This window comes from Hipposideros armiger, unplaced genomic scaffold (assembly GCF_001890085.2).
Source record: "Hipposideros armiger isolate ML-2016 unplaced genomic scaffold, ASM189008v1 scaffold_69, whole genome shotgun sequence".
Classification (NCBI taxonomy): Eukaryota; Metazoa; Chordata; class Mammalia; order Chiroptera; family Hipposideridae; genus Hipposideros; species Hipposideros armiger.
Window position 1 is genome coordinate 3,106,885 of NW_017731419.1, and position 22,650 is coordinate 3,129,534.

Here is a 22,650-nt window from a genome sequence, read left to right on the forward strand (position 1 = left end):
TACAAGTTATGGAGCATTGACTCAAACTGCCTTTCTGAGTACAAAAAAATTCTTATCTCTCTCTGCCCGTCTCCCTCTTGCCCCTCCCCTCCATTCACTCTCAGCATGAGCCCTATCTTTATGTTCGGTCTGATTACCCATGGAAATTCTCCCTACTGAGCTGATTAATCAAAATACTGAGTCATTTATATTACACTTAGAAATTCCTGATCGTGCTTAAAAATAGTGACAGATACATATAAATAAACCCAGCCACAAACCAGAGTGGTTATTGGTGATTTAATTCACTCCAGGATCATAAAGGGGGTGGTGGTGAAATTATATGGCAGGAATGCATTTTTAATCATATGTCTTTACTAATAAAAATATATTAACACATTACACATGCTTAGGCTTTGGTGAGTCAGCCATCGCAAACTATTCATTTCCTCATTCAACAGATATTTATTGGACGGCGCGCCAGGCACCGTGCAAGCCCTCCGCTCTTAATGCTCTTCAGTCTAGTGCAGGAGACAAACAGCCAAGTGTGCGGAGACATTGGGTGTTGAATTTGGTGATGAGCGCTTTAAAGGAAGGATGCAGGGTGCTGAGAGAGAGGTGGCTGAAGGCAGTGGTTGAAGGCATGGGCTCTTGAGCCACCACCCTTGAGTTTGAATCCCAGCCCTGCCACTCATTAGCTATGTGCCCAATATCAGCTACTGACACCATCGGGCCTCTCTTTTTAGTTCCCTAGTCCATGCACATAGCCTTTCCTCTTAATCTTGGTCTGTTTTGGATTTTAGTGGGTAGCCTGAAAGGTTGCTCGAGCTCCTCTAAGTTGGTAAGGCTCAAACTCCAACGTTCTCCCAAGTGACAGGCAGTGGTGAGGTGTCGGCCTGCGCTTTCAGCTTTCCAGTTGTTTCTCTCTTGGGCTGTTGAGTCTTGCTCATGCCAGTGTAATTTATTAGTCTGCCAAGGGTGGCAGGTGTGTTTCTATGAGGTTTTAGGGCTGCCCCTGGGGCTCTGTCCTGTGACCTCCCCTCCTTAATTCCCAATTGTTCCTGGCCTTTCGCACTCCAGCCTCTGGCTCCTCAGGCTATAAGATTGTGGCTTTCTTCTTGAGTTCTAGCTCCCGATTGCATGTGGACTGGGAAGTGTCCTCAGTGGAAATGTCAGGTAAATGTGGATCTCTGCTGTGTGGCTCCTCTGTCAAGGGCACATCCCCTCCTGTTTCTGCCTGCTCTTGGCGACTGTCCAGTGGGAGGTTAGTATGATATAAGCTGCTCCACCATCACTGCCGGAATGCTCTGATTTTTTTTTTTTTAATCTGCACTCGCTCCTTAGGCTAGTCCATCTGTTCCCATGGAGAATCCATTCTCGTTTCTAACAAGCCAACTCTGTGCTGACGACTCCCAGGTTTTTATCTCCACCCTCTGAAACCTGTGTAGACTCGAGCATAAAGATAGAGAATGGGGCCTTGAAGACTAAGAGCCAGCGAAAGACACCGCAGAAGAGCTTTCAGATAAGGAAACGGAAATGAGGGCAGAGGCCGAGAGCGGAAAGTGCTTTAAGGAGGAGAGAATGGGCAACGGGGTTAAATGCGGGGAGGAGGCCGGTAAGATAAGAACTGAGCGGTGGCCATGATAATCAGTGACATGTGGTCCCTACTGACCAGAGCAAGAATGCATTTGGTGGCCTGAAGGAGGTAGATGGCACAGAGGAGAGGTTAAAGAGAGGCTCAAAAGGAGATGAAGAACCAGTAGTCATAGACAAAGGTGTAGAGCGAGGGGCCGCAGCTGGGGACAGTGCTGTCTCGGAGGGTCAAGAGACAACGGTAGCTTTTTGCAATCTCTCAAAAGCACCGATCAGCCTCCATGTTCCGCGCCTTTGCATGTGCCTTTTCCCTGCCAGGAATGCCCTGCCCACTCTGTCCGCTTGGCTCACACCCACTCATCCTTTAGAAGTTCAATGGCATTGGATATTGGCATTGGGTCCAGCCTTACCCAGCAGCCTCCTAGCTTCCATGCTGGGTCAGGCCTCTCTCCTCTTTTTTGTTTGTTTGTTTGTTTGTTTTTGCTTCTTCATCTCTTCCTACTTCCCTCTGTCACAGCTATTGGGGTTTAGGAACTCAAGTAACTAACACTCTGTCCCTTTTCCTCTGAATTTTGAAATACATTGAAATAGTGGACATAGAATCAAACAGATGAATATCCAAATGTCAGCTTTATTGTGGGTAAAGCTGGATTGGAGAACGTGGCTTGACCTGTGGCCCAATGGGCTTTTTTAGACTTTGGCCTCAGATCTAAACCTGACTCCCCTGAGCTAAGCCATATGTAGCCAGATGGAAGGCGGTGTGGTGTGTGTGTCTCTGCCCCATGCTCCTGAGCCTCAACAGAATGTTATGTGCTTGTAGGCCTGAGTCAGGAAGGCAGGACTGGTCTTGCCCTGAGTTTTCTTACCCCTCAGCGGTTCTCAACCTTCCTAATGCCGCATCCCCTTAATACAGTTCCTCATGTTGTGGTGATCCCCAACCGTAAAATTATTTTCGTTGCTACTCTATAACTGTAATTTTGCTACTGTTATGAATCGTAATGTAAGTATCTTTTTGTTTTCCGATGGTCTTAGGCGACCCCTGTGAAAGGGTCGTTTGACCCCCAAAGGGGTCGTGACCCACAGGTTGAGAATCTGCTGCCTTAGAGGTAGGAATAGGTAGGTAGATGAGAGAGAGAAAGAGAGAGAGAGAGAGAGAGAGAGAGAGAGAGAGAGAGAGAGAGAGAGAGAGAGACTCAGCTTCATGCTGAGTTCCTTCTCCCAGTCTTACGAATCTGACAAGTCACTTCTTATTTGGGAGGAATGGGAGAAGGGCTCTCCTGGGGCATGGAAGGGAATTTTCCCATGGGAACTTGAGGGTGGAAACATTCATCCCCTCCCATCATGCAACCATCCCAATCCAGTATCGGTCACTTTGTATCCATCAGCTCCAGGAGAATGTGTCTTCTTAGGGACAGCAATCTTGTCTAGTTGCTTCCCACCCTGAGAACCTAGCCCAGCGCCTGGGGCAAAGTAGGTGCTCAGGAAACCTTTGTTCAACAGTAAATGAATAAACTTCAGTTAAACTAGTGGATGCATTGAAGAACCATGCAATGTGTCCTGAATCCTCTTAAAGCTGCTTGACAGATGTTAAAACACCTGAGGCCTTATCTCTGTGCTAAGACCAATGACAGTCAGGGGAAAGAATATCAAGTTCACAAATTAGCCTTTGGTTTTAGATTTTAATTTCCAAGTATAAATGTTACTTCGGTTAAATCACGCTTCGTGCCTCTATCGCAGGTGTTAGCTTATGAAAATACTGGCTGAGCTCAGCTCCCTGGTGTGAAATGTAAATCCTGAGAAATTCAGACATATTGGTGAACTGCAGCCTGGGTTTTTTTATTGTTTTATTTTTTAATTAATGGTCACTAATGGTCTGCCATCAAGCCACACCTGTGAGAGGCAAAACTCTTGGCTTGTTTGCTTGACTTGAGTGTAATTTACAACTTGCTGATTATTCATTCTCTCTCAAGGTGTTAGCCAGAGACATTGATGCAGAAAAAGAGGGAAAAAATGTCAACTTATCTAGTTTTGGTAGGCAGTGTGGAGTTGTCATGGCTTTGGAGTCAGACAGTTCCTGGGAGGAAGCCCCATTCTGTCACTGAGTCGCCATGACCACAGTTAGATATCCCGATTCTGATCTGTTAGGTTGTGATTATCACGCCTGCCTTTCAGGCTTGATAATGAGGATGAAATGAGTCAGCCTTCTCCCAAGGCCTCTGATCCTAGAAGTGTAACATATTTCCATTCCTGTCCCCTTTGCTGTTTCCTAGGAATTCTGTCCATCTAGTAAACGTTTTAAAGCACAGTTGCACCAACATCTCTCCCTGAGGTCACCCTTTCACCTCATGGGAGTTGCCCTCTGAACTGAGTGACAGAAGAAGAAACAACTCCTGGCCTGGTACCCAGCCAGATGGCTGCAAAACGTTGGTGTGTGATAGAGACAGACGGAGACAGCGCTAAGCTGCTCAGGACAGGGTGGGAGGAGCAGACTCTGGGTGTGGGGGGTGGCTCACATGAGAGCCATGCAGCTCCGTGGCTCTAAGGTTTGGTCATCATGGATATTTATCTGCGAGGGCCGCCATAACAAAATACCACAGACTGAGTGTTTTAAACAGCCGAAATTCTTTTTCTCTGAGAGTCCAAGATCAAAGTGTTGGCAAGCTTGGTTTCTTCTGAGGCCTCTCTTCGTGGCTTGTAGATGACCATCTTCTCCCTGCGTCTTCACATCGTCTTCCCTCTGGTGTATATCTCTGCCCTAGTTTCCTTTTCTTATGAGGACACCAGTCAGACAGGGTTAAGGCCCATCCTAACAGCCTCATTTCAACTTAATCTCCTCTGTAAGGACCTTATCTGTAATACAGTCACATTCTGAGGTGCTGGGGGTTCGGACTGCAACATAGGAACTTTAAACTTGGGGGGGTGCGGGGGGCGCACAATTCAGCCCATAACACTGTGAAGGCAGAGCAAGCAGCCCAGAGTCTGGGAGACGAGGTGAGATCCCATTCTCTGAGACTCATCAGATGTGTTCCACATGGAGTTCTGTCACCACCACTATCTGGGGTTGGTCATGGGGTGGGAAAGGGGTGGGAGACACAGGGCCCTTCTCAGAGACACCTTGGCACCTTCACCATTTGCTTCCCTCTTCCTTCTCCCCTTCCCCTGCTCTCAGCCTTGGCCTAGACAGCTGTCTGCTGTAACTTTTGGTATGCTCTGGCCTTTCCTCTATGACCTTGACCTTTGACACTCAAAAGCTTAGGCTTCTGAAACTCAAAAATCTTCTCTGAATTGTATTGTTTCTGCCTTGAGTTTCAAAGATGCATCTTAAAATTCAAAGGCTGAGAATTGCCATCTTGTTCTCTGGTTTGCATCCTGGTGGCATTCCTCCTCTGAGGGGTGGGGTTGGTGTGTCCTTGTTGCCAGAACCGGGGAGAAACCACAGGGAACAGAGAATCGGTGGGGGAAGAAGAGGGGTAGAAAGTAATTTATGAACAAAATAGAGCCGCCTTCACTCTGTCTTCTCAGAGAACCGTTGGTCACTAAGGCTTCTCCCACACTTGAGCTTGACACTTACCTCAATGATCAGATCCCAGATTTCTGATGATCAGGGGCCATGTGCCACTTTTCATTGTTTTCCCACATTTCCTTTGGCATAAAGGCAGAGCGTAATAACTGACAGTACAGCTGAGTTCAAATCCTGGCTCCACCACTTATCAGTTTAGGACTTTGGGATAGTGGCCTAAGTTCTCCGTGACTCAATTTCCTCACCTATAAAAGACACTAAAAATGGTACCTACCTCACAGAATTGCTGAGAAAACCAAATGAGATGCTAGATATAAAGTGCTTAGGACCATGCCTGGCACAGGCTACCTGCTAAAATATATCGGTTATTATACTTAAAAATATTTCCTATAGATTAATTGGTAGGCTATGAGTTAAAGCAAGGTGGTGGTGGTGGTGATGATGTGTGGAAAAAAAGGAAAGCGCATTTTCCATGCAGTGACTATATTTGGCAACAAGTCTCTTCAATTCTCTTGTGAGAAAAGGATTTTGTTTTGCTCACAGCCCCTTTGAGTCTCATAATAATGCTTATATATAGTGCCTTTTGTCCCAGAATCTTGGAGCAGCCCTGAAATCAAAACATAACAAGAGTTGGATGGTTGCAAAAATAAAAGCAACAATTTGCTTTTGTTTTTGGAAAAAGCTGTCCTTCCTTTCCTCGTCTGCAACTTGGCAGCTGGATGTGAACATGTACGTATATTTGACCTGAAGCTACGGCTAACCACTGACAATAAGCGGTGACAGCTGCTTGAAGCTTGGCTCCTGGAGATGGAGCAGTGTGAGAGGTGGACCTCATGATGTTTGGAAGGAGGAAAATAAGACAGGGATGAGCAGATGGAGGAGGAAATGACCTTTCTGGAATGCCTGCTAAGGGCCAAGAACTTTCCACATGCTGTCCCATTTAATCCCAACAAATACCAGCATGTACAGATGAGGAGGGAGGCTCAGTGAGGTCAATCATTTCTGTAAGGTTGCACAGCAATTAAATAGCACAGGGCGGTTCCAGACTCAGGTGTGTCTCCTTCACAAAACCCATGCCCCAATCACATCACCACACCACCTCTCTTTCTCTAAGGATGGTTTTCCTCACGTTCAAAACATGTAGACTGGGAAAAAGGAGGACAGGTCCATGCCCTTGGGAGTTTGGGAGCGTCCAACCCACTGTGCAATGTGGGAAGTGGAATGAAGGGGGGCGGTGACCTGGGGAGACGTTCTAATGAAGCAAGCACCAGGCGTCCTAGAGTTTAATCAAATCTGAGATTCCATCCATCGTAAGATATCCCACTCTTTTATGTGTGACTAATAAAAAATAAAATCACTGCTAATTACAACTGGCATTGATTGCAAGACCTATCTGAATTTCAGAGATGTTAAAACGTGAAAATCTTGCATGTTTGAATCGATGAGAGATGTCATTTCTCAGGGCCAGCTCCTCTCCTGTATTAGTTTAACACATTCTAGGTATTTTAAGTACAAAGGGCTGTAATACAGACAGTTAAGTACTCATAAAATTGCTGAAGGGCTGGTGGCAGGCACTAGCTGGATGGTGGCAGGACTGTCTTGCTGGGAGGCCACCGGCTCTGCCACAATCTAAACGGGTAATGGCAGGAGGCTGCCATTGTGACCAGAGCTTTTAGGAACACTGAGAGTTCTGTACAGTTGGAGGGAACACAGTCCACCAACCTCACTTCTGACACCACTTGAACGTTTGGGGTGGGTGGCGGTTCCCCAAACCACACACTGTTTTGATAACTCACAAGAGGAGCTCACAGAATTCACTGGAAGCGTTACACTCATCGGTGTGGTTTCCTGTGGGGAAAGAATGCAGGTTGAAACTGGCGAAGAGCAGAAGCAGAGGCCAGAAGGGTTCCCAATGCGGAGCTTCAGTTGTCCTCTCCCTGTGGAATCATGACAGCATTGCTTTCCCAGTATCAACATGTGACAATATGTGCGGCGCATTGCCAACCCAGCACCTAAGCCTCAGTGTGCAGAGTTTTTATTGGGGCTCCATCACAAGGGGATGATTGATTGCTAATGGGCTGATCTCAGCCTCTAGTTCCTCCAGAGGCTGACTGATGCTGTGTGACCCAAATCACCCACCACGAATTGCATTGTTGGTCCTTCCGCCATGAACAGCCCCAGCTGTAAATCATATAGGTGACCCAAGGATTCCAGGAAAACAAAGACACTCCTGTTAGGTGTGACATTCCAGGGTCTTAGAGGTCACCTCCCAGAAGCTGAGGACAAAGGCCAGAGCTCCTCTTCTGTCTGGGGCAAGGTTCAATTCTTTACTACACAAACTCCCAACAGTACCTGCCAACCAGGGATCAGGAAGGTGCTACTGCCACCCATACAGTTGCCTTCTGACACTGCTGCAGAAAAATCCCAAGGCTCTACGACTATGTTGACACCTCACTTCTGCCCTGCAAATCTTTCTTGAGGAATCTACCTGATGAACCTGTTTTGCATCCAGAGCCCTAAGCGCTAGGGTGTCTGGGAAATGTGGGTGTTAACTTTGTGGCCTTTGCAGTAGGGAGGAACGGCAGAAAGGGTTAGAAATGTGTGCTGAGTGTCAGTATACCGTCCGTATCTCTCCACTCCTCTGGACAAGCGGGCAGACAGCTCACATCATCCTGAGCGCAGAGAGTTTCACCAGCACACTGTGAAACAATTCACTCATTCTTGGAGGTGCACACATTAAAATTTCCTGTACCATCTATCTCTCAAAGCTTGGGCAAGACAGATAAGTTTGGCATCTTGAAAGCCAGCTCAGGAGATAAAAACACATGAAATGATGAGTGGTTGGTGCCCTGCATGGACACCATTGACTCAGAAGACGTTTGGTCTTCTGAGTCAATCAAAACCTTGGCTTAAAGCCCAACTGAATCACTTAACTAGCTGTGTGACCAAGAGCCAGATCCTCACCTTCTCTGAGTTCCAGTTTCCTTATCTCTGCAGCAGGGAAGGGGATAATATAAAACTTCAAGTGTTTCTGTGAAGATTTCTTGACATGTTATCTGTAAACCATTAGCACAATTCCTGGAAAATGCTTAAAACTCGATAAATGGAAACTGTCATCATCATCATCATCACCATCATCAATGTCGTCATCATCGTCGGGATGAAGAAAAAGGAGAGGGAGGAAACATTTTCCCAAGACTTTAAAACCCCATGCATCTACTTCAGACCGCAGAATAATCTATGAGCATCAATTATGGTGCCACTAAATCCAAAAGAATCCATCGCCACTACTGTGGGAGTCACTAGACTCGCTCAGCAGAGTAAGTAGGTCAGGATTCCCTTGTCTGCAAAGCCGGGCAAAACAACTAGATCTTCTTCCTGCATCCTCTCCGGACAGAGTCTGTGCCACCAGTTAGCTTGTATCTCATTACCTTTTCCAGTACCAGCAGCTGTGATTGACATCAGGCTGGATATGGAGTCAGACAGCCCTGTGGGTCACCAGCGATGTGACCTTGAGCAAATCAGTTCACTTCTCTGGGGCCCTATCTCCTCATCTGGACACTGGGGTCATATGACCTACCTCTCAGGGTTACATGGTTTTCTCAGCACATAATAAGTGCTCACAAAAATCATAGTTACTAGGATTTGTGGCTATGTCTGCCTCTGCCACTGGATTATAAGCCTGTTAGGGGCACTGTGACTGACATGTGGTAGATGCTCAAAAGTCCTTCCTAAAAATGGGAATAAGGGCTCTGGGCACCTGGGATCGCATGAGGCATCAAAAGGGGATGGAGTTGAAATCAGGAGCAGGGGTCTCAGAAGGCCCCTGAATATATTCTGCTCCTCATCTCCTCTCCCTTTTCCCTCCTCCCAGGAGGTAATATTTCCTTAGGCTGTTGTTAAGTCGCCTGCAATGAGTAATGACAGTTTAGCAGCTTTGTTCCAGGTACATCAAAGTTCTTCTCATACATTACCTTGTCTGCCTCCCATTTGCCTGGGGAGGCAGAGAACTGGTTAGGCCAGGATGATTGTTCCCATTCTACAGATGAAAAGAACAAGGACAAGGACTCATAAACTGACGCATGGGTAGAGCCAGTGTCTGCTGGGCTGCCTGCCAGGCCAGTGTTGCTTGCTAGCGACCATCACGTTTGAACTTCACAGACTGAGTTTCTGCCATGGTCTAGCCTACACCAAACCCCTCATTCTTTCCCGAACTGTCCTGTACTATTGTGACCTTTCTGTGCCTTAGAGGTAGAGTTACCAGGGTTGGAGGGGCTCCTGGAAATAAAAAAGGGCATTCTGGGGCCTGAATACTTGGCAAATCAATACAGATCCCTTGTGTATAGATTTTTTAGCTGGTTTGTCCTTGCTAGGCAGTTGGAAATTTTTATTCATTTGGATTGAACCCACTCATGGGTCACCCTGCTTTATGCACGATTATCTGTCAGCCAGTGATCCCATTAGCTGACTATGACAGCATTTACAAATCTCTATCACAGCGCTGAAATTATTTCCTCATGAGACGTTTCCTCATGTACTGAAGTTGTGCATAAAGGGGCTGTAAAAACACATTTAGAAGTAGATTCAGGGCCGGCCGAGTGGCGCGTTGGTTAGAGTTGGCTTGGGATGCCAGCTCTGAGCAGCAGGGCCCCAGTTTGGATCCCACATAAGGGCCAGTGATACTGTGCCCTCTACAGCTAACATGTGAACAACAGCTCGACCTGGAGCTGGGCTACTGTGAGTTGCCGGCGACGGCATAGGCTGCAGTGGGGCTGGCCGGCACAGGCGTGAGCTTTCATGATCTGCTGTGAGCCACCGTGAGCGGCTATCCAATGGCCGGTGAGCGACTGCCTCTCTCGGGAAGAGTGCTATGATAATACCAACATGGGTCAGTGAAGCAACGTTCTCCACAACTAGACTGAAGAACAAAAGGACAGCAACTTGCCTGTTTCCCTTCCCCAATTCCCCAATAAAATCTTAAAAAAAAAAAAAAAGTAGATTTAGGGGGCCTGGAATCACTTAAACTCTTTGAGATTTCTTTTTTCCTCTTTAAGAACTGAGATAACATATGTGAAAAAGCACAGGGCCTAACACATAGTAGGGCCTCCTTAAACATTAGGTAAACCAGAATCCCAGAGTCCCCAGAGGTTAGCCCAATCCCTGGCTCACAGTAGGTGCTCAGTGAACATTTGCTTGGACTGTAGAGATATTTTTGAATATATGGCAGGACTATATTCATGAACTTGTCCTCCCTAGTTCGGTTCTTAAGAGCTAAAGCCCAGCCACAGGAAGTCCTCACTGGTCAACCTTCTGCACAACCCCGACCTTGATACCAAGCTATCAACTCATAACAATTCACCGAGGGCCTTCTCCTGTGTCCCGAAGTTGTATCCCCACCTACAGCATTTCAGACACTCTGTTTTCGTGATGACAGCTTGGACTGGTGTCCTGCCACGCTCTGCACTGGTAGGACATTTCAGCATGTGTGGGTGGTATTGGAAGTGTTGGCAACTGCCTTGGAACATAGCTGCATTGGAGTAGCATTTAACAGTAAGCCATCCGACTGAGGGTGAGAGAGCCAAGAGCTCCAGAATAAACACATTCCCTTCTCACCTTGGAACACTCCATGCACTGTTGCTGATTTAACTGTGCTGTAAGGCCAGCCAATTGCAAACCCAGCATGGGAGCAGAAACAGTCCTTCTGCATGTGTGTGGTGAAGTTTGGGAAACATGGTCACAGTGTGACAGATAAGCTCTGTTCCAAGTCTTCTTAGCATGGGGGTGCATGTGTGTGCATGTGCATGTGTGTAGAATGTCTTTCTCTCAGTGGATTCTGGCCACAGAGTCTTGCTAGGGAATCCCACACCCGTAAGATGTGTGAATCTTAAGCCCTCTTTGCTGACAAATGTTCACTGAGTGCTCACCTTGTTCGTGTTTCTGTCAGGGTCTCAACAGGAAGCAGATGACACACTTGAAATAGGATCATTTGAGGAGGGTTTATTTACAGTGAGACTGCTAGCAAAGGTGTGGGGGTGGAAACCACAGGAATGGAGCAGGAACTTGTGGCTCAGCAGCAGCTGGTGGTGTTTTCATCTGCAGATCTGAGGAACAAAGGGAGGAAGTTGTTATTGCAAGCTGGCGGGGAGAGCCAGGGAGCGGTGGACTTCAGCTAAGGGACCCAAACTGGAGGTGACCTTGCCAACAAGGATCCAGGTGAATTCCTACCCTTGGCAACCTTTGTCTTTCCTTCCAGTACCCTGTAGGGTCCTCTACTGGCCAAATCCAACAGAAGCCAGGGGGCATAGGAACCTTGATGTGGTTTGTACAGCTCAGCCTCCTGGGGCCAAGGGCAGGCTGGAGAAGTATCGGGGGCAGGTGAGGGTACCTGGAGGGGCAAATGTAAGTCGTCATGGGCAATATTGTACTGTGCAATGGACAGAGTGACTCCAGGTTTGCGGGGACTGAAAACTCACACAATTTTGGAGGTCTGCTTTAAGAAAATCATACAAAAATATCTTACATGGTAAATTTAAACAAACAAAAAACAATGTAAAACATTGTTAAGGCCCTTCCCAGGGCTTTAGGAGGGACCTGTGCAAATGAGACTCTGAAGCTTTTGTTTCATTAGCTTCATTGTAAATCTCCCTCTGCTTATAGCTTTGGTGATTTTTGACCTATAACAGTGTCCCAGTGCACATTAAACTTACAGTCTCTTGGGTGATGAAGGCTTAGACAACTGATTATATGTACAACGCAAACTGTGGCATAAGAGAATTAGACACGTGGCAATGGGTGGCCTGAATAATATTAATACTATCTACTACTTATTGAGCACCTAGTATGTACAAAGTACTGTCTATAGATTATCTCATTTAATCCTGACAGAAACGAAAACTGAGACTCATCGGGGTTAAATAATTTAGGTCACAAAGCTACAAAGTGGAGAGCTAAAATATGAACTGGGTGCTGTTAGCTTTCAGAGCCAGGACACAGACTACTGAACCAAGCTGTTGTGGGAGAAGCATTCGAGGGTGATGGACCAGAAGGTGGGAAAACACAGGTTCAAGTAGACAGAGGAGACATTCAGCCAATGGGAACCTAGGACATTTTTAACATCCAACCTTTTGTCAACACACTTATTTAATCAAGGCATTGCGAACATTGGCAGTAACTATTTCGGTTCGTATGGCATTCAGGGGTACAGCATCTGAGCAGAAGGGCGACTCAGAAGCTTTGAACCACGTTTCTCAGAAGCCCACGGCGCCAGAGGGACCGGGATGCTACTTCGTCTATAAAAGACTTCATTTCCCAGCATGCAGTGGGAGTGCCGGCCCACGTCTCCCGGCATTCCAGGGGAGGCAGCTCGGGCCCTGTTCCGCGGCTTTCCCGCTCGCCCCGCCTCCCCCATTCGCCCCCGAGCCAATCGGAAGGCCGTATACTGCAGGGTGTGACGGAGACGGCGCCGCAGCGGAATTGCGAGTTGGCGAAAGCGGCGGGAAGTTCGTACTGAGCGGAAGGCGACGGGTCTGAGGCTCAGGGTAGGGGGCTGCGAGTGGCGCGGTCTGAGAGTTCGGGCGCCGAGCGGGGGCCGCGCAGGGGGCGGCAGCGGGCTGGAGAGGCCGAGCGGCCGGGATCTCGGGTGGCGCCAGGGCTGCGGGCGGCGCGGGCCTCCCCTCCACTCTGGTCTCCGTCAGGCCCCGCAGTGGCCCCGGGCTGCCTGCAAGGGCCAGGCCGGCCCGCAGGCTTAGTTCCACGTTCTGGACGGCGTCTTGGCGCGGCCGGAACTTGCGGTGCTTCCTGGTCGTTCAGGGCCGGGGCTGAGAGACGGGGGTCTGTGCCAGCCCGGAGCGACGAGGGACCCTCTGGTGTCATGGAGCTGACGTTCTGGAGGGGGAAACACAGAATAGACGCAAATACGATACTTTTCAGATACTGGAAAGCCTCCCTTAAAACAAGGACAGGCGATTGTGGGCCAGGGTGATGGGGGTGAGGTAGGGCATCTCGGAGGAGGTGGCGTTCGACTTGAGACCGGAGAGGAGAAGGAGCCTGTCCCCCCGAGGACCGCTTCCAGCACCGCCGCTTCTTACCAGTCCTTGTCCCGGGGAGGCCCAGGGGGAGCTTGCGCCTAAGGGTCTCGTGTAGGCGGTAGAGCTCCGTGGGGGAGTTTCGCACGGGATTGGCGTGTCCCGCTGGCAGCTCCTCCTCTGTTTCTGCCGTTTCCTTAGATAACAGGGTGGCACCCTTTACTGATACAGCTGTATTTAAGGGCAGGGAATCGTTTTTTGGCACTGGTCTGAAAACTCTTGGGTCGTTTAGTTAAATTCGACAAACAGCAACCGAGTCGCTGTGTTGAGAGAGGAAGAGACGGGACAGGTTCCTTCTGAAGCCATCTATTTTTCTAACTTCTCCATCAAGTCACCCTTTTTTGTCTTTCTTTGTGGAGGCTCTTTCCCTCCCCATCTCCTTTTTTTGGAACAACTTGGGAATACCAGTTTTGCTATTGGGAGGGTGATGCTTTTAGGGAACTGTTGAAGAGCGTCCTTAGTTTTGTTTTTTTTTGTTTTTAAAATTGGAATTGCCCATCTGTTGAGTATGAAATTTGCAAAAGAAAAATGTAGAGCAGCGTTTATTACTATTTTTTTAAAGATTTTTATTGGGGAATTGGGGAAGGGGAACAGACACGTTGCTGTTGTTTTTGTTCTTCAGTCTAGTTGTGGAGGACGTTGGGTCACTGGCCCATGTTATTATCATTGCGCTCCTCCCCAGTGAGGCAGATCAGTCGCTGGCCACTGGATGGCAGCTCAGGGTAGCTTAGGGCAGCCCACTGCTGCAGAGGCTGCAGCCTACGCCATAGCCGGGACTCACGGCAGCCCAGCTCCAGGTCGAGCTGTTGTTCAGCATCTTAGCTGTAGAGGGCGCAGTGTCACTGGCCCCCGTGTGGGATCCGAACCGGGGCCTTGCTGCTCAGAGCTGGTGTACCAAGCCGGCTCTTAACCAACACACTACTCTGCTGGCCCGGAAGTGTTCTTTATGTAATGATTTTATTCATATTATGCTTGTGTTGTTCAAAATGGCATGTAGTAATTGGAATGAAATTTCTGGGTGTATAAGGTTATGTTCATCTGCTACCTAGAGAAGGGCATGTAATGTAAGTAGTCAATACTAGCTTTCTCTGCTGAAGGTGCCACAGATGGCCCTCTCCACATCTCAACATTGCTGATCAGATTCTGTGTTAATATCCAGAACACCTTGAATTTAATAACAGCAAACTTCTATTAAGCATTACTGTTAATTTAGTACTAGTATCTAGTACAAATAATATCAAGCTTATAGTGTAATGACATCTTATGCTAAGGGCTGTAAAAATGATGAGAGGATATTTGTTAAACAAATGATATAAGGAAGTAATGTGTCAAGGATAGAACCTGGCATATAGTAAGTTAGTAAGTTCCCAGGAAATGGTTACAGGGAAAGCATATGCTAAGTTTTATTCCACAATGCAAGTGTATATTTTAAAAATAACAGTAATGCATTCAAAATGTTGACAGACGCTAAAATTAAATTTCTTAAATAGGCCAGGTTTTTTTTTTTTTTTTGAGAACTAATGTGGAATAATAATAAATATATAAGTGAATGTCCCAGATGTCTAGAAGAAAAGAAACAAGATTTTTATTTTGACAACTATATTTTTTCCTTAACCCTCCGTCAAGGGCAACTGATCCCACAGATTTATTGCACACAAATTTTCAAATATGCGATACATCTTTACTAAGTCACAAACACGACTGGCAATAGGTTATGGTAGAGGGGGAAGATAGGGAAGCGATGAGTCACGATACTTAACTGTTAGATATTTGAAAATTTGTGTGCAATGAATCTGAGATCAGTTGCGCCAGACGGAGGGTTAAAGCCACCCCTACTAAGGTATAATGTACTACGAATAGAATTTTGATGTGAAGAATAAAACTTTGAAAGTATTTTTGATTTGAAAAATAAAACTTAACTGAAAATGAAGCAGAACTTTACAGTTGACCTTATATCAAATGGAGGATGACTCCTGAATTTATACAAATGTGCAAATGCTGATATCTGTATATACCAGGCAGTGAACCTAAATGGAATTGAATTCTACCTCTTTGTGTGTGGGGGTGAGGCTTTCATGAAAATTGGTCTTGATTGGTCTTGATGTATCGTAACTGAATAAGACTGGAGAATATTTGTTAGACTGGTAGGATATTTTACATGCTTGCTGAGCTTATTTTTCAGAGTGAGCAGAAATGAACTCATTTATTTACCAGGTATCAACATGCCTACTGTATGTCAGGAACTGCTAGGTACAGTCTATTCTTGCTGCTGTTGTTTTGTTGAAGCAAGTTTTCTTCATTTTAAATTAATAGGGGTCATTCTTTTTTACTTTTGTTATCTAGCATCCAGCACACAAGAAGTCAATAAATATGTAGGACACACTTGAAAAAGTACACTGTTGTTGATAAAATATAGCACATATGGGATTTTTAATAAGGATGTGAGATTAATTTAGAAAGGTGGAAGAATCCTGACAGCACTTGGCTGGGTGCTGCAGCCAAGCCGTGTTTGCACTCTATAGGAGCTCTTTGGTCCTAGCGAATGTGTACCCACTTGCCATTATAGGGCTGTGCCCTTTGATGTCATTCCCCCTTGGCTCCTGAATGATACTTAAGTACCTAGCATTCTGAGGTTGCTGTTTTGAAGTAATTTCATGCACTTTCCCAATTACTCCTGCACTATCTCTCCCAATGTCGTCTTAAATCTTTGCACTCAAATGCAAGCACATTCTGTTATTTTTGTTCTCGATGACCTATGGGCAATAGTTTAAAAAAAAAAAAAAGCTCTCTAGAGAGCCTAGAGAGATACGAGGTGTGCCCTTCCCCCTGAAAAAGAGTTCAATTTTAATATTCACCAATAAATACTGACAAGAAACTACTTTTAGTAGTACTCTTCAGTAAACTTATTAAGAATTTTATTAGCCACCGCATCAAGTTTGTCAGCTGGGAAAAATGCATTGTGAATCATATTATTTATTTAAGTCTTCAAGTAGGTACATGGATTTTGATGATTCTTTGCAGTAACTCTTATCTGTCCATGGGCTTCTGGCCCATAGGATGGGAACCAGTACTCTAGGACTTGAAAATTAAGATAGATATTGCTCACACTGGCAAATATTTAGGATGAATATTAAACACATTCTAAAATGTTTATCAGTAAGCCATATACATTAAGTGGGAAGATATACTAGGTGGAAGTCATATAATTAAATTGCAAGGTTATTACTTTGAGGTTTTGGAATGTTCTGTCATATACTTCTAAGCAAATAGCATAGTTTATTAGAAGGACACATTTGTCTAGTGGAGCTCAATATCTGGAACAATCTAGTGGGTTGTTGGAAAAGTCGTGACGCATTTTTGCAATGAAAAACATAGGTCCCACAAGGGACTAAAAGAGAACTGGAAAGTCATTACGAACGAGGGCAGCACCATCTTACTCTTTTGGGGACTTTATATCAATAGTTTCTTCCTATGCATTTATTTCATTTTCTCTTTGCAAACTGGCAGTCTTGCTGCTGTTTGCTTGTGGGGCAAGTATGCCTGCTCTAGACCTGGCTCCTTGTTTCAGGAACCCAAAAGAGATTGTTATCTAATTGTCAATTATACCTAAAATTAAAAAAGAAATTATGAAGTTTGAAATCTAAGATAACTACAGCTTTATTTCAGGTTAATTGCTTTTTTTTCAAATTGCTTTACCAAGTAACAACTGAACAAAATATGATCGTTTAATGATACTTCTGTATAAATGCATTGTGATCACATTTCACAACATTGTTAGAAAGTGCTGTTAAACCTTTAGTTTTCACAGACTGTCTGCAAGACATAGAAACTTGCTGTTTCTACTAGGGGTGTTGCTTTTTTTCCACTTCTTGCAGTTTGCTATATAATACCGGCAACAGAGCTTGCAACATAAAGATTATATCTCATAAATACTTTGTTAGGGGTAATAATGAAAATAATTATTTGGCAGTCAGGAAAAACGTTTTAAAAATTTATTTTTAAAAAGCTAAGATCAGGTGATAACATTTAAGGTTTAATCTTGTTTTTTTTTTTTGGGCTTTTAGAAAATATTTTAGAAATTGTGACTCATTTATATTACCTCTCACGTTGCAAGTAGGAATATAAAGTGGTACAGCCACTCTGGGAATTAGTTTGGCAGTTTCTTAAGAAGTTAAACATGCATTTAACATATGACCCAGCAGTTGTACTCTTGGGCATTTATCTCCTACAGGAGCAAAAACTTACGTTCACACTAAGACCTGTACATAATGTTCATAGGGGCTTTGTTTATAATAGCCAGAAACCAGAAACAATGCACTGTGTCCTTCAGTGGGTGAAGGGTTAAAATAAACTGGACTAGCCATATAGTGAAACACCACTGGTAACAAAAAGAAACAAACTATTGGCACCTGCAACAGTTTGGATGGAGCTCAAGGATGTAGTACAGAGTGAAAAAAGCCAGTCCCAAAAGGTTGTGTGATTGCATCATAGCATTTCTATAGCATTCTCAAAATGACAGAATGACAGGAACGGAGAGCCGATTAGTTTTTCCAGGGTTAGGGCTGGGGTGGGGTATAAACTATAAAGGGGTGTAGCATGAGGGAGTTTCTTTGGGGTCATAGAACCGTTCTGTATCCTGATGTTGGGATGGTCACATGAGTTTTTACACATGATAAAAAATGTCATGGACGTTACCTACATACAAACAAAAAGAATGTAAAAACTGAAATTTGAGTAAGAAGTTTAATTACTGATGCTGCATCAATGTCAATTTCCTAGTTTTGGTGACTGTGCTAGGCTTGTCCATTGAGGGCTCTACCACTCGTCGCCCACTGAAGGACTAGTGGGCTGTTTCTAGTTTTTGGCCATTAAAAATAAAGTTGCTGTGAATACTCATGTATACGTTTTAGTGTGAGTTTAAGTAATTTTTCTAGGGAAAATGCCCAGGAGTGCAACTGTTGGGTCATAGGGTCTGTTTACCTTACTAAGAAACGGCCAGACTTTCCCAGTGTTGCCATACCATTGTTACAATCCTATCCTCACTGTATGGGAGAGTGTCCCCAAATCTTTGTCAGCATTTGGTGTTGGTGGTACTTTTATGTTAGCCGTAAGGAGTATAGTGGTATCTCATCATGGCTTCAATTTGCATGTCCCTAGTGGCTAATGATGTTGAACATCTTTCATGGCTTATTTGCCATTAATATGTTATTTGCTGACTTGTCTGTTCAAATTTTGCCTATTTTGTGACTGGATCATTTGTTTTCTTATTGTTGAGTTTAGGGTGTCCCTTTATATGTTCTGAATACAAGTCCTTTGCTAGATGTGTACTTTGTAAACCTGTTCTCTCAGTCTGTGGCTTGTCTTTTCATTCTCTTACAGTGTCTTGCAGCACAAAAGTTTTTGATTTTGATGAGGTCCAACTTATTGATACATGGATCGTGCTTTTGGTGTCATGCATGTCTCAGAACTCTTTGCCTAACCCTAGGTAAGGAAAATGTTCTATGTTTTCTTCTAAGTGTTTTATAATTTTGTCTTACATTTAGATCTATGATCTGTTTGGGGTTAATTTTTACATAGGATGTGAGGTTTAGGTCTTGGTTCTTTTTTTCTTCTCTTTTTACCTATATTTCTTGTATGATACTTGTATGTCCTTTGTCCAGCTGTTCCAAACCATCTGTTGAAAATATTACCTTTGTTCCATTGAATTATTTTTGTTTTTACCTTTCTAAAAAATCAGTTGTTCATACACTGTAAACTGCATACCAAAAAGAAGATAGGAAATGAATGATTAAGTGTGAAAATTAATGGAGATTTATGAAGGTATGACATGGCTTGAGTGTTGAAAAAAGTATGTACAGATGGAGAGGAAGTCAGAAAACATTTTAGAGGAGAGCATGAGCAAAGATAGGTCCTAAAGAAAATGAGCTAGAACTGACTGTTCTGGGGAGTCATGCGAATGAAGGGGAGGAGGGAAGTGAAGGAAGGAAAGTTAGTTCATGAGTAGAGAAAACTGCTGGTTAGATGGTTATAATCAGTTTCACTGGGTACATAACCATGACCCTTAACTTGACTTCCCACTTTGTCTTACGTATGTTTTCCAGAAAGCTAAAAAAAGGGGTGCCACTTGAGAATATTAAGTCCCTAGTATTTTCTAGAAGAATAATGGCAGATTTCAGACTTTGGCCACTATCTTCAGTGAAGGATACTGAGAAATCTGGACCTTCAGACTCCTCCATGTTAATGCTCCTGGTAGTAAGTGGAACACGTAGGATAAGAGGACTTGCTGTTGGCTCATTGTTGGTGTGGATGGCATTTCTCATCAGGCCTAGAAAGGGTCCAGGAGGTGAGCAACTGAAATGATGAAAACAGAGACTTGATAAATTGGTCTAATGAGGACAAGTTGATGGGACCCCTGTTATTTATCATGGAAAAGAGGAGACTCGGGTTATTTAATCAGTGTCCTGATACTTATGTATGAAGAGCTGTAGGGAGAGTGATGGTGACCAGCTGTTCTTCAAAACCACCAAGGACTGAGCAAGGACAAATGGCTCCAACTGCAGCTCTAAGCTTGGGGAGCATTTCCAGGCAGTGAGGACATTAGCTACATGAGGCCATTGATGAAAAGATCTTTACAGGTAGGATGGGAACCTGGACGTAGTTTAGGAACATGAGAGTCGGGGATACGACAGCTCTCAAGCTCTAACTTAGTGTGACCGAAAATACCCAGTTTCTGTTTCCTTAGCACCCACTTCTTGATTTCTCTCCCCGAACAAATTTTACTGTTATTTCCTGTTCATCTGTGAGACTCTCATTTGGTTTCTGCTTTCTTTTGTGCATTTAAATGATTATCTTGGCTATAGATTAGACTTGTCATTTAAAAAATAACCACTCAACAAATAGAAGTTATTTAATGACAAAATACTAAATATCAATGCATTTCTACTTTTTAATTTAGAACATGGAAAAGAATATTACCCTCCCCCCCCAAAAAAAATCAACGATGACTTGTTGAGCAAAGAATTCTACTGCATAACAGATTACCATGACGTGTATTAATGAAGGATTGGCAGCGTGAAAAGCTTTAGTGCAACCACTTATTTGTCTTCAAAGTACCTTTTCTGTTTGATTTAATTCCCTTAGTCTGATTCTTTTCTACTAGTCTAGATAATTTTTCACCGAAATGTTGAGATTGACTAAGAATATTTCTCTTGTGATTGCAACCCTTCAGTATTATCACAGAGTTTTTTTTTCTGCAGAAGAGCAAGCTCTTACAGTGCTATGCAAGCTGCCCATTTAAAACTATCATTGCTTGGCACCTATGCCCTAGTGACAGTTTGACCAACATGTGAGCAGGCACGGTGCCATCCTGACAGATGGGTGTGAGTGTACGCAGCCAAGAAACCGTGTATCTGCATCTAGTGTGTTTGTTAAGGGCAGGATTCCCAGTCGGGGATGTTCAAACGTCTGTCCATCCTGAGCTTTCACGCCTATGGATAAAGGGATGTCATCATTAATCTCTGCTTCTGACTGAGATTCCATGGATATATAAGAGCTTCTTGGCTCTTACAGAAGTAGGCAATTGGGGACAATCAGGATAATTGTTCTCTCCTCCATCACAGGACTACTTCAAATAACCCTTTCCCCTATCTCCTAGCCAACTAGGTTTGTAATGAGTACAAACCTTTTCAGACATTGTCCCATGACTTCTAGGATATGTGTTGCTTCATTTGTTTTCTATAGTATAAAAGTGTTGAAAGTCATTTAGTATTTATGGTTTGGACAGTGATGTGTATAATTGGAGTCAGGTAGATCAGAGTTCAAATATTGACTACTGTGTGACATTAGGGCAGCCTAGTTTTACCATCAAATCAAGGTAAAATACTTATGAAGACATAGGATGGTAGTGAGAATACTACCTGTGAAACAACGTACATTTGTCACTTGGTAGAATATCTGGCCCACAATCAGCATTCAGTAAATGTTTATCATCATCAACACTTTAAATAATCCTGAAGGTATTTTTCTCTGGAGAGTTATCTGAAACAGTTAATCTTTTTTCAACTCATTTCCCGTTGTTCTTGAAAGTTATGTACTGGATATTATCACATTGTCTGGTGTATAATGGAATACCTCCAGTGACAGAGAACTCGCTACCCTTAGAACAGGGTTTTTCAACTGAGGGACTAGTGACATTTTAGATGGATCATTTTTTTGCCGTGGAGGTCTGTTCTCTGAATTTTAGTATGTTCAGTGTCATCCTGGGCCAGAGGGACAAAATTGTCCCCATCGACAACTACTGCTCTAGAGGCAGCCTATTCTGTTTTTAATTAAGTTTTGACTGTTATTAAGTTCTTTCTTATGTTTTGAGTGGAAGCCTACTTTCTTATTTCTTCTACCTGATTTTGTCTTAGAGTCACATAGAACAATCTGAACCTATGTTCCACACAATGTCCTTTCACATATGTGAGGGCGGCTCTCATGTCTTGTCAGTCTTTTTGAATTGAAATATTTCTATCCAGTTCATTAGCTATCCTTAGAAGGCGCAATTTCGTCAGTTCACCACATTGGTGGCTTTCCTTTGATTTAATTCCGTTTTAAAACTATAGTACTTAGAAATGAATGCAGTATGCTAGGCATGGCTGGATTAGTGAAAACTAGAGTAGCATCTGTTTTAGATAAAGCACTTTTCTTCTATGAATATAGGAAAGAATAGTACTTTTCTTTTACATACTGTATTCTTATTATCAGCTGTATCCTTTTGATGACCACAGCATTCATTCAACCTAGAGTTGAACAAAACCCTTAGGTTTATCTAAGCCATATCTTCTTCATTCTGTTTTTATGCACTAGTTTTGGGATCCAACCATGAGAGCTTATGTTTATCCTGTTAAATTTCTTTTTATTGGAATTAGCTAATTGTAGTCCTAAATCTTGGTCAACTCTGAAGTTTCTAGCTTAAAAGAACAAGTAGGAGTGTGTGTGTGTGTGTGTGTGTGTGTGTGTGTGTGTGTGTGTGTGTAGAAGATTGAGGAAGCCTAGGGAACCCCAATGTTAAGAGCAGCTGGGCAGAAAGGAGGAATCAGGAGACCAAGAAGAGAGCTGGGGGCAAAAAGTCAGGATGGAAATGAGCCAGTGTCTTGGCAGCTGGAGGGACTGTGTTAAGTACTGTGGTAGATCCTCGAATACAAAGTGCATTGAACCTGGTCTCTGCTTTCTGCTCCTGTGTTTGTTTGCCCGGGTTCAACTGTTCAGTCAGTGGCATTACTAGTCAATCACACCTGAAAACTTGGAGTCACCCTTTAATTCTCCTTTACACGGTTACATTTACTGGGTTACCAAGTTCTACTGATTGATTTTTTTGAACTATAGCATACATCCTGGAAAAAGGGCACAAATCTTAATGTATCTAGTGCAATGATTTTTTTTTTTTTTACAGAGTGAACATACATTAGTAACCACGACCCAGATCAACAC

The 22,650-nt window shown here is 44.1% G+C and overlaps 1 long non-coding RNA gene across 1 annotated transcript; it reads left to right on the forward strand.

Annotated features, from left to right (window-relative positions):
- Positions 1 to 12,206: 12,206 nt before the first annotated feature.
- On the forward strand, positions 12,207 to 22,650 carry LOC109382759 (uncharacterized). Its single transcript, XR_002123978.1, has 3 exons — positions 12,207 to 12,630; positions 18,556 to 18,661; positions 22,613 to 22,650. It is a non-coding gene; the product is annotated as an uncharacterized LOC109382759 (long non-coding RNA).